Source organism: Felis catus, chromosome E2 (genome assembly GCF_018350175.1).
Source record: "Felis catus isolate Fca126 chromosome E2, F.catus_Fca126_mat1.0, whole genome shotgun sequence".
Taxonomy (NCBI): domain Eukaryota; kingdom Metazoa; phylum Chordata; class Mammalia; order Carnivora; family Felidae; genus Felis; species Felis catus.
Window position 1 is genome coordinate 20,951,547 of NC_058382.1, and position 15,289 is coordinate 20,966,835.

The 15,289-nt window shown below is 43.3% G+C and overlaps 2 long non-coding RNA genes across 2 annotated transcripts; both read left to right on the forward strand.

Annotated features, from left to right (window-relative positions):
* The first annotated feature begins 507 nt into the window (after window positions 1-507).
* On the forward strand, window positions 508-4,764 carry LOC109494673. The gene is made up of 3 exons (XR_002149660.3): window positions 508-1,256; window positions 2,960-2,990; window positions 3,238-4,764. It is a non-coding gene; the product is annotated as an uncharacterized LOC109494673 (long non-coding RNA).
* A 7,798-nt stretch (window positions 4,765-12,562) lies between these two features.
* On the forward strand, window positions 12,563-13,665 carry LOC123382385. Its single transcript, XR_006590687.1, has 2 exons — window positions 12,563-12,961; window positions 13,077-13,665. It is a non-coding gene; the product is annotated as an uncharacterized LOC123382385 (long non-coding RNA).
* Window positions 13,666-15,289: the final 1,624 nt, after the last annotated feature.

Below are 15,289 nucleotides of genomic sequence, written 5' to 3' on the forward strand. Positions count from 1 at the left end.
TTCCTGTTTCTACAAAGTAGTTGAAAAATGAATGGCATATCCTCGGATGAGACCTGATTCTTCTTATTTTTACTATGGATCGACCTTTGTTTATTTGTTTATTTTATTTATTTTTTATTTAAAAATAAGTTGATACACACTGTTACATTAGTAACAACGTAATGGTTGGACAAGTCAATGCTTACCACAAGTATAGCTACGATCTGTCACCATGCAACACTATTATGATACCATTGACCTTTCCCTATGCTGTGCCTTTCACCTCTGTGACTTATTCATTCTGGAAATGGAAGCCTGTGTCTCTCAATCCCTTCACCCATTTTGCCCATCCCCCCCTCCCTTCCCTCTGGCTACCACTGCGTTCTTTTCTGTCTTTATGGTCCACTTCTGCGTTTTCTTTGTTTGCTTTGTGTTTTTAGATTCCACATACAAGTGAAATCATATGGCATTTGTCATTCTCCACCTGACTTTTCTCACTTAGCATTATGCCTTCCAGGTCTATCCATGTTGTTGCAAATGGCAAGGTTTCATTCATTTTTATGGCTGAGTAATATTTCATCGTGTGTGTGTGTGTGTGTGTGTGTGTATATCATATCTCCTTTATCCATCCGTAGAACATGTTTTGAGAAATGACCTATATGAATCAAAGGAGACAATAAATAAAGTTAATGATTCAACGTTTATTAAAAAGTGAACATTTGTGGATTTTTAAAGCATCATATGCCTTCCCTTTGTTTAGACACAAAATAAAGTGGTCTGTCTCAGCAGTATTCTGTTGGTTTCAGGAGGGCTGAGGAAAGAGCTGAGGCCTGAGTTCACCTTGACTCTGGAAATTCCTGATTCATCCACTGGAACTTCAATGGCAACAAACCATCATGCATCAGGCACTTCTGGGCACTGACTTTTTCTTCACGCATTTCCCCCTAGGCAACAAGCATTTATTGACTGTCTACTGTATGCCCACAACTTTCTCTGTGCTGGGGATACAACAGTATAAAGACAGTCTGAAGCATCTTCCACCAAAACCTTCTTGACCACCTGCCCCAGGGCTGTTGTGCTGGCCTGGGGACGCAGTAGTTTCTCTCACTTTTATCCCTTTTGTGAGGTCAGCAAAAACGTAAGTGACGTAAGGTCAGCAGGGACAGGTGTCAGAGTGAAAGTGAAAGCAGGTGAGGACACAGAGAGCCATGGGGGGAGGTAGAGGGTGAACAGGTGGCCTCTCCAGGAATCCCCTCTAGGAATAGAGTCACGCAAAGGTATGGGGGAACCTCCAGGTAGGGAGCGGCCCAGGCTCCTTCAGGGGTGGCTGGTGTGGCTGGAGTGAGGTCAGTGGGGGCAGAGGATGGGGCAGATGAGCCCAGAGGACAGGACGGGGCAGATCGCAGTGGCCTCGTGGGGTCTGCCAAGGAGTTTGGATTTTACTGTGAATGTGACGGGAAGCCCTTGAGGGGGGGCACCACCATGATCTTTGGAGCTTTGCTAGATTTAACTTCACAGGCCAGACAGGTTGGGGACCTAGAGCATACTGTGGGGACCACCCTGGGAATGGGGGCCAGGCAGGCAAAAGGGAATCAGTAAAGGGAAGGAGGCGTGAGGCCACAGGCCAAGTGAGGGCCCTTGGCAAACCCAAGCACAGGCCTGGGCCTCTGTCTAGAGGGTGGATGCTTTCTTCAATCAGATCCAGAGAGATCAAGAGTATTGGCATACAAGTGGCCCAAAGGAGCCCTTCATCAGCAGTCATCGGCATTTACATGCCCAGCACTTTTGCAGCCTGTCCCTGGACGGACAACCCACACGCTCAACTTCTAGTGCTAAGTAAGAATCTAGAAATCCTGCCCTGCCCAAGCCTACCAGGTTGCAGAGACATCTGGACTTTCTGGAAAGGCATTGTTTCCTTCCCTCCTCACCACACCCCCCCCCCCACCCAATTCATGGGCAGGGAACAAGGGTCTGGGTGCAGCTAAGTGTCTCTGCGTGTTAATAGCTTGTGGGTTGTTGCAGGATCCCATGTGGACCTTGGCATCGGTGACGTGTGGCTGGGAGCAGGTAACACGCCCCGTGGTTATCTATCTTGAGACTCCTTCCCACCCTTTGTTCCCTTAGGGAGCCAGGGTGCCTTAGCACAGGAGCAGGAGCAGAAGTGACCTGGAATGACACCTTGCGTTTCTCCTCTCGGCCCCGAGGGGCCCATGCCCTTGGCTCTGCCCGTGTGCTGTGTGTGTCAGTGCGATTGAGCTGTGGGGCTGTGCTGGCCCCGGGTTCCGAAAGCATCCGTGCGCTGGTGCTTTTCCTGTTCCCTGGCCCTTAGCTGATGCAAACCACCGCGGGGTGCTGACTGGAGGCCTCTAAGCACCCTGCGTCCGCGTTATTACGGCAAACTTAAGAGTAGTAAATAAAAGGAACAAACGAAATAAAAACACAAAATGAAAAAATAATTAAAACAATAACTATTCCATTCATTCTGAGCACCTCATCCCAGATTGCATTAGAAAAAAAAAAACTACAATAAAAACATGCTTTTAATCTGATAGTAAAAAAGCCCAATAAAATAAAAATGAGCTCCATTAATGAAAATAATGGCTCTTACCCCAGCCAGTTAAAATGCTGAGCTTATGCGTTTTGGGGTTTGGGGGAGCTGAGGACGGTTGTTTTCCACGGCTGGTGACAGATTTGCTTCTGTTACGTACAGGAGAGGGCCCCGGCTAATTAGGATGGCTCAGTCTGGGATCTTACCTTTTGTGTGAAGCCCAGAGAAATTGGGTAGGAAGACAACAGAGTCCTGGGGAGATGGGCGAGGGGGGAGCTGTGCTCCGTCTAAGATTTGGACTTCAGAAGGCACTAGAATGTGTAGTTGCCCGCGTGCGTGCGTGCGTGCGTGTGTTTCCTTTCTCTTTCTCTCTTCACCCCCCCTCCCTCCGCCTCCCTTCTCATTACTTCAATTTGTGTTTGCCCCTTTTAGGAAGCCACTTTAATTTTCTTGCAGATGACAGGTAAGCCCCACCTCAGACTCTTTTGGATCAACCGTAATAGGACACCTCAGCAAGACCCTCTCCTTCTATTTGTGCTAGAAGAATTGTGCGCTGAGTGGAGCCCGGTACTTGCTCTGGATGGCCCTGCTCAGCACGCCCTTCTCCTGGGGGTGGGGGGGGTCCCTTTCCCCACTCCTTTGTAGCCTGTGTTACCAGCCGGAATTGTAATGCCTCGTATATTTCCTTGCTTGGTTCTGAATCCCTTGAGTGGAGCTACAAAAGAAGAAACGCCAGCGTTCACGGTCCACGTCTTGACCTCTGAAGACTTTGCTGGCAGCTGACCTCACAGAGCCCAGGACGGAACTTGTTCAAAGAAACTCTCTGCCCATTTAATCAACTCCTCTGCTGCCCTCCCAGGGCCCTGATGCTACTACTACAAGAACTTATTTGTTCAAATGAATATTAACATTGTAATTTAGTACCTAATTACGCTTCTCTAGCCATAACTGGAAATGTGGTATTAAAATCCTTACATGCTCCTTGGCTATCAGCATGTACCTTTGTCAATATCCTGGCATTGCAGAGATTTCTTTAATGTACAATCTCTGGGCTCACGTCTCTCCCTGTCGCTGATCCTCCCCTGTCGGTTGCAGATTTACTCGTTGCTGTTGCAGGTCGCGTTGAGAGCCGCGGTCTTGCTTGAATCAAATAGAGGAGTTCAGCTCCTTCCGAAAGAAGTGTGTGCATACGTGGTTTTCACAAGGGCTTCATCTTCTGTCTGCTCGCGGTCCCAGCCCAAGAACATAAGGTCTTAGGATTCCGCCGTGGGAAAACCCGCCACCTTCAACCGTCGTGCCTGACACATAATAAGTGCTCGATAAAGTTTGCTTCTTTAGTACTTTTCACCTTGTTTCATATCTCTAGGCCAGTGGTCCTCAGTTCCGGAGGCATATAAGGAAATGTGTACCTTAAAAAAAAAAAAAATGGTCGTGCCTGGTGTCATGTCAGAACAATGAAATCTGCGCCTCTCTGGTGAGGGCTTCCAGATGGTTCCGACAAGCAAGAAGGATTGAGATCACTGCCCCAGGCACGGCTAACATATGTATGTTCCGAGGAGCCACTGTTTCCGGTAGGATCGGTTCCAGTACAGAGCAGCTATTAGCAAATGGTCACAAACTGAGCTTCTGCTTACAACTTTTCTGTGAGCTCTTTAGCATCGCCGGGAAGAGCAGTGGCGAAGGAAGGATGCAGGTTTTACAGTGGGAACAATACTTTTGAGGACATCGAGCTATTTCAGAGAAAGACTGTCCTAATAGCCGTTATTTGCGTCTGAAAGAATGTTCGCTGTTCTAACTTCCAAGTGTTTTATGCAAGTTCTCCCATCAGGCAAAGCCCCCTGTTGGGAGAGCTGGGTGGACATGTGCACAGTGTGCAGATGGCTCATAACCAGCAGCCCTGCTAGCAAGAGTCAGGAACACATCCAGGGCTTCTGCTTTGGAAACGTCTATTTGCAACCAAGGGAAAAAAGAGAAACACAACAACTGGTATGTCAGTAAGTCACCCTCTAAGAAAACATGTTTTCTGACACCTCCTCCGTGTTCAGAGATAGCCTTTCTGAGCAAAGAGCACCTGTGTGCTGAGGATCATGGTTAGTCTGGGTGCCATGGACTTCCTGTAGGCTGACCCCCTGCCCCACCAACAATCTTCATCCACGTCCTCAGACGCCCTGGGCAGCCCTCTCGCCATGGCACGTGAAATTCCCAAGCACCGTGGAGCGCCTGGGTGGCTCAGTCGGTTAAGCATCCGATTCCTGATCTCAGCTCAGGCCCTGATCTCAGGGTCATGAGTTCAAGCTCCATGTTGTGCCCTGTAATGGGCATGAAGCCTACTTTATATATATATATATATATATATATATATATATATATATATATATATATATACATACACACACACACACACATATATATATACATATACACACACACATATATATAAATTAATATATATTTAATTTATTTCATGTATAAATTTATATATAAATTATATATATATATATAAATTATATATATATATATATATATATATATATATATATATATATATATATATAATTCCCAAGCACGGAATGTTTCATCCAGCAGTTTTAGCACCAGATCATTAAGTGGATTTGGGTTAAAGGGTCCCATGCATGAGTCCTTGCACAACGTGAGCTGATTCTGTTCAGGACCAGACCGTAGAATCGCCTGGTGAACGTCCCCAAACGACAGTCGGTCTAGGGCCTGGAGTCTGAGATTCTGATTCTGAGAGGCCCTCCAGTGATACAGGCATCCTGGATCCCTGGAACCCCGGCTGGAGCACAATGCTGATGAACGCTTGCTTTGGCCCACGAAGGCCAGTGTGACTCCAGAACGTTCCCCTGCTTGCCCCTTATCAAATTGTCCATGTTGTGCACCGGTTTCTCGGTTCCCAACTTGGTGTCGGTGTGTACAGATTTTCTAAAAGTTCTTTGTCTTCGTTTTATGTAAATTGTAAATTATAGGTCAGCTTTAGTGAACTGTAATTTACCTTAAATTGAATTAAATTTATAATTTATCAGATGTGAGAGCCAACTTTAATGAGTTTTGGTAGATGAATACAGTCACGTATACATTTACCTCCTTAGTCGTAATACAGAACATGTACATCACCCCCTAAAAGTTCCTTTGTGTCTCTTGAAAGCCATTCCCCTTCCCAGCCTTAGACACCAGCAACCACTGTTTGGTTTTCTCTTCCTGTAATTTTACCTTTTCTAGAAATTTTATGCAGAATGAATCATGCAGAAGGCAGTCTTTTGTTTCCAGCTTTTTTCACCGGAAATGCGTATCATCGTGTGTTTGAGATTCAGCTGTTTCGTTTCTTTTTTATTTGCTACTTTGAAAATTATTAATTAATCAATTAGTTTTTAATTGAGCTATGATCGACATCCAACACTATGCCGGTTTCAGACGTATAGATGTCTAGCTCGCGTTTCTTGTCTGTCGACGGCTTATTCTTTTTTCACGGATGAAGAGCATTCTGTTGTACAGATGTATAACTTATCCATTCACAAATTGATGGACATCCGTATTATTTCCGGTTTTATGAAATTATAAACAAATTTGCTATAAACATTCACAGAAAGGTTGCTTTACAAATACATAAATATCCAGGGATGGGATCGCTGGATTGTGGAATACGTGCATCTTTGAATTTAGGAGAAATGTTAAATTATTTCCAAGATGGCCATGCCATCTTATACGCCAAGAAGCAATTTATGGGGTTCCAGTGTTTTCACTACTTGGCTGGCACTTGATTGCTTTTTTTTCTTTCGTGTTAGCCATTTCAATAGGGGTGCAGTGCCTTCTTATTGTGGTTTTAATTTACATTTCTCTGAGGATTAACAATAGTGAACATTTCTCCCATGTTTTTATGCCACTTACATGTTTTCTTTGGTGAAGTGTCCATTCACATACTTTGCTCATATGTGCCTTTTTTTAAAGATTAATCAAAAAAATTTTTTAATTAATTTTTTAAATTTACATCCAAGTTAGCATCTAGTGAAACAGTGATTTCAGGAGTAGATTCCTTAGTGCCCCTCACCCATTTAGCCCATCCCTCCCACAACCCCTCCAGTAACTCTGTTTGTTCTCCATATTTAAGAGTCCCTTATGTTTTGTCCCCCTCCCTGTTTTTATGTTATTTTTGCTTCCCTTCCTTTATGTTCATCTGTTTTGTCTCTTAAAGTCCTCATACAAGTGAAGTCGTATGATATTTGTCTTTCTGTGACTGACTAATTTTGCTTAGCATAACATCCTCCAGTTCCATCCAGGTAGTTGCAAATGGGAAGATTTCATTCTTTTTGAGTGTCGAGTAATACTCCATTGTCTATATACACCACATCTTCTTTATCCATTCATCCATCGATGGACACTTGGGCTCTTTTCATACTTCGGCTATTGTCGATAGTGCTGCTATAAACATGGGGGTGCACATGTTCCTTCGAAACAGCGCACCTGTATCCCTTGGGTAAATACCTAGTAGTGTGATTGCTGGATCGTAGGGTAGTTCTGTTTTTAATTTTTTGAGGAACCTCCATATTGTTTTCCAGAATGGCTACACCAGCTTGCCTTCCCACCAGCAATGCAAAAGAGATCCTCTGTCTCCACATCCTTGCCAACATCTGTTGTTGCCTGAGTTGTTAATGTTAGCCATTCTGACAGGCATGAGGTGGTATCTCATTGTGGTTTTGATTTGTATTTCCCTGATGATGAGTGATGCGGAGCATTTTTTCATGTGTTGGTTGGCCATCCGGATGTCTTCTTTGGAGAAGTGTCTATTCATGTCTTTTGCCCATTTCTTCAATGGATTACTTGTTTTTTGGGTGTTGAGTTTGATAAGTTCTTTATAGATTTTGGATACTAACCCTTTATCTGATATGTCGCTTGCAAATATCTTCTCCCAGTCCATCAGTTGCCTTTTAGTTTTGCTGATTGTTTCCTTCTTGTGCAGAAGTTTTTATTTTGATGAGGTCCCAATAGTTCATTTTTGCTTTTGTTTCCCTTGCCTCCAAAGACGTGTTGAGTAAGAAGTTGGTGCGGCCAAGGTCAAAGAGGTTTTTGCCTGCTTTCTCTTTGAGGATTTTGATGGCTTCCTGTCATAGGTTTAGGTCTTTCATCCATTTCGAGTTTATTTCTGTGTATGGTGTAAGAGAGTGGTCCAGATTCATTTTTCTGCATGTCGCTGTCCAATTTTCCCAGCACCACGTGCTGAAGAGACTGTCTTTATTACATTGGATATTCTTTCCAGCTTTGTCAAAGATTAGTTGCATATGTGCCTTTTTTTTAAGGAAAAAATCAATTTGGGGGACATTGTCATCTTTGCTATGGTTAGTCTTCCAGTGCACAGACACGGCACGCCTCCCCACGTCTTTAAAAAAAAATTTTTTTAACATTTTTATTCATTTTTGAGAGACAGAGAATGAGTGGAGGAAGGGCAGAGAGAGAGAGAGGAGACACAGGATCTGAAGCAGACTCCAGGCTCCAAGCTGTCAGCACAGAGCCCAATGCAGGGCTCGAACCCACAAACTGTGAGATCACGACCTGAGCCGAAGTTGGACGCTCAACCGACTGAGCCACCCAGGTGCCCCAAGAGATTTTTTTTTTAGCTGAAATATTATGAGTTGTCTAGGTATACAGGCAGCAAAAAGATAAATTAGTGTATGTATTCCAGTGTTCTGGCCATAGATGGAAGGTGGTCCATCCTTCACTATCGGCATGGTGCTCACTTACCTGCAGGTGAGTGCCTTTTTTTGAGACTAAGGACAGTCTCTTGCTCCTATTTGGCTGAGAATTTGCATCACGGATCCGTGTTGGATCTTGTCAAATGCCTGTCTGTGTCAATTGATATGATCATGTGATTCTTCTCTTTAGTGTGTTCAGACGGTAGATTATGTTGATTGATTTTTGTATGTTGAACCCACATAGTGTATTTAAAAGAAATCCAGGTGTATCATGTTACCTAGTTCTGTTTTTTTATACTGCTGGGGTTATTTGCTAGTGTATTGTTTAAGATTTTTGTTTCTAAATTCATAAGAGATAGTGATTTGTTCATTGCTGTCTTATTTTGTACTGTATTGGAGCATTTTTGGTATGAAGGTAGTACTAAGCTCATAAAATGAGTTTAGAAGTGTTTCCTCCTTGGGGAGCCTGGGTGGCTCAGTTGGTTAAACACCTGACTCTTGGTTTCAGCTCAGGTCACGATCTCACGGTTCGTGGGTTTGGGCACAGTTGGTGGGTTTGGGTCCCACATTGGGCTCTGCAGGGACAGTGTGGAGCCTGCTTGGGATTCTCTCTCTCTCCCTCTCTCTCTGCCCCTCTCCTGCTCTCTCTCTCTCTCTCTCTCAAAATAAATGAATAAACATTAAAAAAAGAAGCATTTCCTCCTTTTCTATTTTCTGGGAAAGATTGCATAAAATTTCTGTTAATTCTTCTTTAAATATTTGGTAGAACTTTCCAGTAAACCAACCATTTCTTTTTTTCAGGAGATTTATGGTGAAAAATTCAATCTATTCAATATTTTGAGGACTGGGTGGTTTATCTTGGGTGGTTTCCACTGGGTGGTTTCATCTTGGTTTTGGTAGTTTGTGGTTTTTAAGGAATCAGTTAGTCCATTTCTCCTAAGTTATAAAATCTATGGGTGTACACTTGTTCACAGTATTCCACTTGTTCTTTTAGTGACTGTAGGACCTGTTGTACTATCCCATTTCATTCCTGATACTGATGATTTGTGTTTTCTCACATTTTATGTTGGTCAGTCTTGACAGAGGTTTATCATTAAATTAAAAAATATTTTAATGTTTATTTATTTTTGAGAGAGAGAGAGAAAGAGAGAGAGACAGACAGAGAGACTGAAAACTGAGGAGAGACAGAGAGGGAGACACAGAATCTGAAACAGGCTCCAGGCTCTGAGCTGTCAGCACAGAGCCTGAGGTGGGGCTCGAACTCATGAATCCTGACATCATGACCTGAACCAAAGTTGGATGCTCAACCAAATGAGCCACCCAGGCACCCCTTCATTAAATTTTTTAAAAGAAATAGCATTATCATTTTATTGCTTTTTTCTCTTGTTTCCTGTTTTTAATTTCATTGATGTCTGCTCTGATCTTTGTTATTTCTTCCTTTTTTTTTTTTTTCTTTGTGTTTACTCTTCCTTTTCGGTTTTCTTGAGGTAGGAACTTTGACATGAGACTTTATTTCTTTTCTAAAGTAATTTAGTGCAGTAAATTTCTCTCTCAGCATTGCTTGAGCTGCATACCATGTATTTTGATATGTTATATTTTAATTTTTATTCAATTTTATGTATTGTAAATTTCTCTTTAAGACTTCCTCTTTGACCCATGGAATTTAAAAGTGTATTGTTTAATTTTCAAATGTGGGGTAGAGGGAGAAATTTATTGACTCCTTGAAATAGAAAATTTGCCAGGTTTGCTTTGAGAGGGTAATCTGATACGAGCCTTCATGCACACATTAAGGGTTTTTACCTACCCTTGAGAAATCTACACGAATACAGGAATACCTCTAAGAGAAACACAAGGGAAACATTTTTTCCTTTGCTTCTTAGACATCTCTTAATTAGGAGCACTAACAAATCCACTCATTCAGTAATTCGTTTGTTCAAAACATTCCTCATCGTCTTTCCCAGAGCACCGTACTCTGCACTCATGTATGGGATCTTCCTCCACCCAGAGCTCACAGATCCCTTCACTCACTGTGTTCTTGTGTCTCCCATTCTGAGTTCTTTCCTGTTAGCATAAATTGCCAAAAGTAAATATTCTTATAGGGTATGGACGGTGCAGGTTATGAGATTGTGGTTGTCCTTGGCTATTGATTTGGAGATGTGAATATTAGAACTACATTCACAGCCCAAATACAGCCAATTATTAAGTAAGGTCATGGTTACACCCTTTTTTATTGAAAATGGTTTCTTTTGGCTATAGATATTTAGATAATTGCCTCTGCTTTTCATTTTATGGCATGGTGATGATATTTAGATGATGAAGAGAAGAAAGAGGAGGATGAAGATTCTCTGAGACTCTAAGTTCATGTCCTATTCTATCTATTATCCAACCATCCATCCATCCATCCATCCTTCTATCCATTCTTCTATCCATTTTTCCATCCTTCCATTTATCCATCCATTCATCCACTGATTTTTTACCTATCTGTTGTTGGTCATCACACTTGCCAAGTTCATTATCAACTTAGGATCTTTTCATTTGCTGTTCCTCTTTCTGGAATGCTCTTTCCTTGACTTTTCATGTGACGGTCTCCTTGTCATCTCTTCAGCAAAATCTGTCCTAACCACTCTATCTAAATGAATTCCCTTGAAGTTACCGTCACACCACCTTGTTTCATCTTTTTAGACACTTCTCACTCTTTGAAATTATCTTGTTTCTTTTTATTCACTTTTTTATTTTCAATCTTCCTTGACAGAATAGAAGTTCCACGAAGGCAGAGACCTTACGTGTCTCGTTTTCCTCTGTGGACCAACATCCACACAGCTGACAATCCATGTGAACAGTTGCTTATTAATTAAATTAATAAATGCTCTTCTCCTGACATCGTAAGGTAGTGATCAAGAGTGCAGACTCTGCAGCCAATCTGGCTGCATTTAATTGTACGTATGCAAACTTGGAGATAGCATGCCATGACCTTGGGCAAGTCATTTATCGTCTCTGTGTCTCAGTTCCTTCAAGAAATGGAAATGATATAAATAGTATGAGATGAGAACAGCACAGAACTTACAGAATTGTCATTGTCAGGAGGATTAAACAAAGTTAAAACAAAAAAACGTAATGTGGTAAAGTGCTTACAATAGCATCTGGCAACCGTATGCATTAAAAACGAAATACAACAACAACAACAACAACAACAACAACAACAAATCATCCTCGTCATCATCCCCAAGTTTTGGAACACAAAATCTAAAAAAAAAAACAATAAATACAACAACAACAAAAGAGAACAGCTCCTACCTGGAAAATTTAAGTGTGGTGAATACTTCTGAGGGGCTTTCAAATTCTAGAAAGTAGTTTCAGCCTTTTGACAGTCTGGCCCCCAAAGTTACTGCTAAGTCCAGGATCCCAGCCTTTTAGGGGCCACCTCACTGGTGCCACCTGTATTGTGATGAGTGAGTTGAGGCAAAAACTTGTGCACACACAAGCGTTAGCGATAGTAATTAACAAGACGCTGGCAGTTCTACCCAGTGATGTGCAAGATCAGGACAAGGCACTCTGTCGATGGGGCCACCGTCGATGGTGGCCCTGTGGAGCAGAAGAGTGGCAGAGCAAGAAGTCAGTACCACCCCGTGCAGAGGCGATCTCCTGGCAGAGCCGGCTGTCACTCACTGTCGCCTGGCCAGCATGCAGTATGTGAGGCCTGTCAGTCTTTCTGGATGGGAAGGTGGGGGCGAGTCTGATCACAAGCTGACTTTCTGCAGGGTGGAGGTGGTGAGCCCCCAGGGACCCTTGTCCTGAGCGGCGTGCTTGAGCTCCCAGAAGGAGCAAGCTTGGTTGGAGAAGCTCGCTCTCTCCTGGGCTCGCCTAGCATGCCAACCTGGGGCATGAGAGGCCTCCTTGCTACCCTAGATGTTTTGATGGCACGGAGAGAGTCAGCAATGCCTTACTCTGGAGGGCTCGCCAGAGGGAAGGTGGAGACAGAGGCACAAGCTACTGAAGAGGCGGCGCCGCTCAAAGACTCCTAGCTCCTGGTCAGGAGCCCTAAATTCTTGTCCCAATTCTTCTACCTGCTCACCCTGGGTCCTTGGAAACTCACACGATCTCACCGTTAGGGGATGATAGCGCCGAGCATCAGCTCTCCCATCCCCCATTGCCCACAGACCCTTCGCCTCTCCCTACCCGTACGCACACATCCAGAACAGGAATTCAGAGGCAGCCTCAGGCAGTTATTTCTTCAGCTTTGGAGACTGCAAGGGCCAATGTTTGGGCCTCAAAATAAATGTAAAGGAGAATTTGTTGGGCTCCAGCCCTCAGTCCTGCAGGGACCAAGGGCAGGCGGCTCCAAGATGGGCCACTTCGGCCCAAGCATTATTTTGAGTTAAATGCAATTAGAACTCAGTAGGTTCAGGAAAAAGCTCTCCTCCTCCTCTTCAATTGCCTTCCTGTACCAGGAAGAGGGGCTTTAACAGGGATCCTTATTTATCCAGGAAACTTATATGCAGGATAGAGAAACCTTGATTTTCCAAACATCTCTCCTCTTCCCGCTAATGGTTTTTCTCCTCTTTGCATCCCCAGACCCCGCCTCTCTCCTGAGCTCAGAGAAGCCTCATGTCACCTGACTATCAAGTCTGTGAGGATTTCCCATGTGCCTGAAGCTAAATTTGATTTTCTCCTATTAATCTGTTGCATCTCAATTTGATTCTTGGTCCGGCTGGAAGGATCTCGAAGGGCATAGGTGATTCCTCCTCCTCCACATTCCGAAGGGGAGGAGGTGAGCGCTCTCCCAGGCAGAGGGTACAAGCTGTGTGGAAGGGACAGGGCCAGCCATTCCTTTCTTCTGGATTCAACAGGTGACAGAACCTCCAGGAAAATTAGGGGACCTCAGAGCGGAGGATCCCTCGGCCTTACTTCCCATGCAGGATCTGTAAAGCAGGAAGCCCAGAGTGGCCCAAACCCTGGCATGAGTTGACTGCAATGGAGCAGCTCTCCAAGCTTCCTGCTCTTCCCTGGAGGTGTGGGAAGCAGGTACTTTTCCAGAACCCCAAGAAAGTCACAGAAGACAGACAGGGGTGAGTTGGGCTACCTGGGGGGGTTTCACGATCCTGGTGAGGGAGAAGAGGCTACAAAGTATTGAAGCATCATGAACATGACACCAGCCTCCACATGGGGGATACAGTCATCTTTGCTGACGTTTGAGCGAGTGGAAACATTATCGAAGAACAGAACAAAGCCATGTACAGCTCACCAAATGCCCATGCACACAGGCAACCGTAGCCAAGAAACTGCCTGTCTCCCTCTAACCTGATGCCCAGGGAGGAAGAGAAAGGGGAAACCTTGAGAGAGCTGAGTTTGAATATGAATTAACCATTGACTCAGAATTTAGGTCCAAGGTAGGATTAAGTTGAGTTAAGGACAAATAAAGAAAGTTGTTTCTCTGCACACACAGTGTCCTGAAAATGTCGCACCCATTACACTTCTGTGACTTACCGTGTTCATAGTAAAATGCATCACTTGAGCTATTGTGAGGCTCAAATTCAACTACAGGAAACTTACTTTATTAAGTAACTCGGAAGGACCACGACAGAGCCTAGTTGTTGGACGTTGTCAGAGGAGGGCAGGGTGGGTTTCCAGTCTCAAAGTATGTTGGTAATTTTCTGAAGATGCCTAGGTTTGAGGATCAAAGTCATCTGGGGGCATTTTGAAATACCGATGCCTGAGCAACAGCCCGTATGGCTCTGTGTCCTATTGTCAACCGTGTCTCAGGGAAGTGTAGTGGCCTGGCAAGGTCAGAAGCCACAGTTTGGAATGAGAGGGGTACAGAGATGGTCACCCCTGAGGAGCAGATGAGATCTTGGCATTGCTGCCCTCTGCCCAAGGTGAAGGCTGACTGTGTGGTATTTAGAGGGAAGCAACCAGGAGTTCAGAAAGAGAAAGGCTTTCTTCCGGCTCCAGGGGATGAAGTTAGCTTTTCTGGAGAGAGTGAGCTCCCAGTGTGTGTGGAGGCTGATAGGTGGATAGTTTTCAGGATGCCTGGGTGGCTCAGTCGGTTGAGCGACCGACTTCAGCTCAGGACACGGTCTCACGGTTTGTGAGTTCGAGCCCCACGTCGGGCTCTGTGCTGACAGCTCAGAGCCTGGAGCCTGCTTCGGATTCTGTGTCTCCCTCTCTCTCTGCCCCTCCCCCACTCACGCTCTGTCTCTCTCTGTCTCAGAAATAAATAAACATTAAAAAAATACTATTTTCTAGCTATGTATTTTGCGTGTTGACTTACATTTTGCCAAATGAAAGTTTTATATTTGTACATGGTTAGATATAACTCCTTTTACTTTTTGAGTAAAAATTAAATAGCTTTTTAAATTTATCTTTTTATTTTAGCATAAAATAAATAAGAATACAAGAAATAGATAAGAATGCATTTGTACTCTTTCTTAGGAAGACCACATTAACCCCTGGATTGTATGAGCAGCCTTCTAAATTTTTTGGTAAGATTTCTTTGTTTCAGTGGATCCTTTTATTTAGTTAAAATTCATTTTTTACCTATGGTTCTAGGATGAGAATCTTTTAAATTTCCGTTTCATATTGATAACCAGTGTTGCCAGCTTTATTTAGTAAACGGTCCATTCTTCCACCTGAATAAAACTCTATTTTTGTTGAATACAAACTTCCTGTAGCTAGGGATCAGATCCTAAATTTTCAGTTAATTTCCATGGATTTATTTGTCTTTTCATAAGTCAATACTATGTTGATCTTTATTACATTGGCTTTCGAGAAGGTTCTGGTAAGTCAAAAGGTAAGTCTCCTCCCAGTTTTCTTTTTTCAATTGTTGGAGCAAGTTTTAGGCAAATTCTTCCATATGAGTTCAGGAATTATTTTAACCTTTTGGAATTCTCGCTGGAATTGCGGTAAGTTATAGGTTAATTTTAGAAGAATTGATATGTGGTACATATATATCAATATATATCATATCTATATTGATATATATCATATTTATGGATATTTATTTTACATATTGATGTCAATATACGTTAATATCACAAACTGATATATATGATATATTACATAT